Below are 1,022 nucleotides of genomic sequence, written 5' to 3' on the forward strand. Positions count from 1 at the left end.
GTATGTATAGACATATGTGAAATCATATGCCAAAGTATGTGTATGTTGAAGTTGACACTTGAACCAGCTTACGGAACCTCAACTTATCCAGCTGAGTAATTTTCAGCCACTGACTTATCCAGACGAGTAATTTTCAGCCACTGTGCGACATATGATAGAGAAGGGTCCTCATCAGAAAACGAATACAAATAATACAAGCAGAGAAACAGATTATTTATCAAATTCTCGCCACGAATCTCAGAAAAAAAAAAAATCCAATAATAGCTAAACACCAAAAAAGTGTGTAGCCTAAAGAAATGCATAGATCTGCCATTAGAGATTGATCTTGCCATCAGCGTGTCCCTGGTGCCAGGAGAGCAAGAGCAAGCAAAACAATTGTCCCGTCACCTGGGGTACGCCAAACGTCATAACACAAGAGAAAAAGCTTCCGTATATACAAAATGGGCAATAAGGCGAATGGCCGGCTCCGTAGCCTCGACCGTTAACGGATGAAGTACACACTTGTTGTATGCTGATGGGAAGAGAGAAAAGTAACAATAAACTAATCAAAGAGGTTGCGTTTACCCTGTGCATGTGGGCCGAAATCCCAAGTTGTGAACGTCTCCGGTTAAGCCCAAAATAATTTATTTTTCCAGAACATGTACTAATCCATCTACGTTAGGGAAGTTTCCGTTGGGTGCTCCTTCAATAAATATAGTTAGTGTCAGCAGGTTTTTCTACCAGGATATTCCTGGACGACGTATATCTTAGAAGTGTGGTGTTAATGGCAAGGTATGGCGTTGTGTGGCAGGGGTGTGAGGACTGTGATAAAGTCACGGAGGAATTTCATAATAGAAAACAAAATGCGTGGATAGCAATTAAGAGCTTTAGGTATGGATGGTCAACTAGTCGATCAGACCCTTGGTTGTAGTCATTTGCCCTCGAGATTTCTTCAACGTATAAATCTGTAGATATTACGGAAAATAAAGTGATTTCTACTGGCTGCGGCCAAAGGTTATTAAAACATTTTATAAATTATATAA

The sequence above is a fragment of the Penaeus monodon genome, chromosome 33 (genome assembly GCF_015228065.2).
Source record: "Penaeus monodon isolate SGIC_2016 chromosome 33, NSTDA_Pmon_1, whole genome shotgun sequence".
Lineage (NCBI taxonomy): Eukaryota > Metazoa > Arthropoda > Malacostraca > Decapoda > Penaeidae > Penaeus > Penaeus monodon.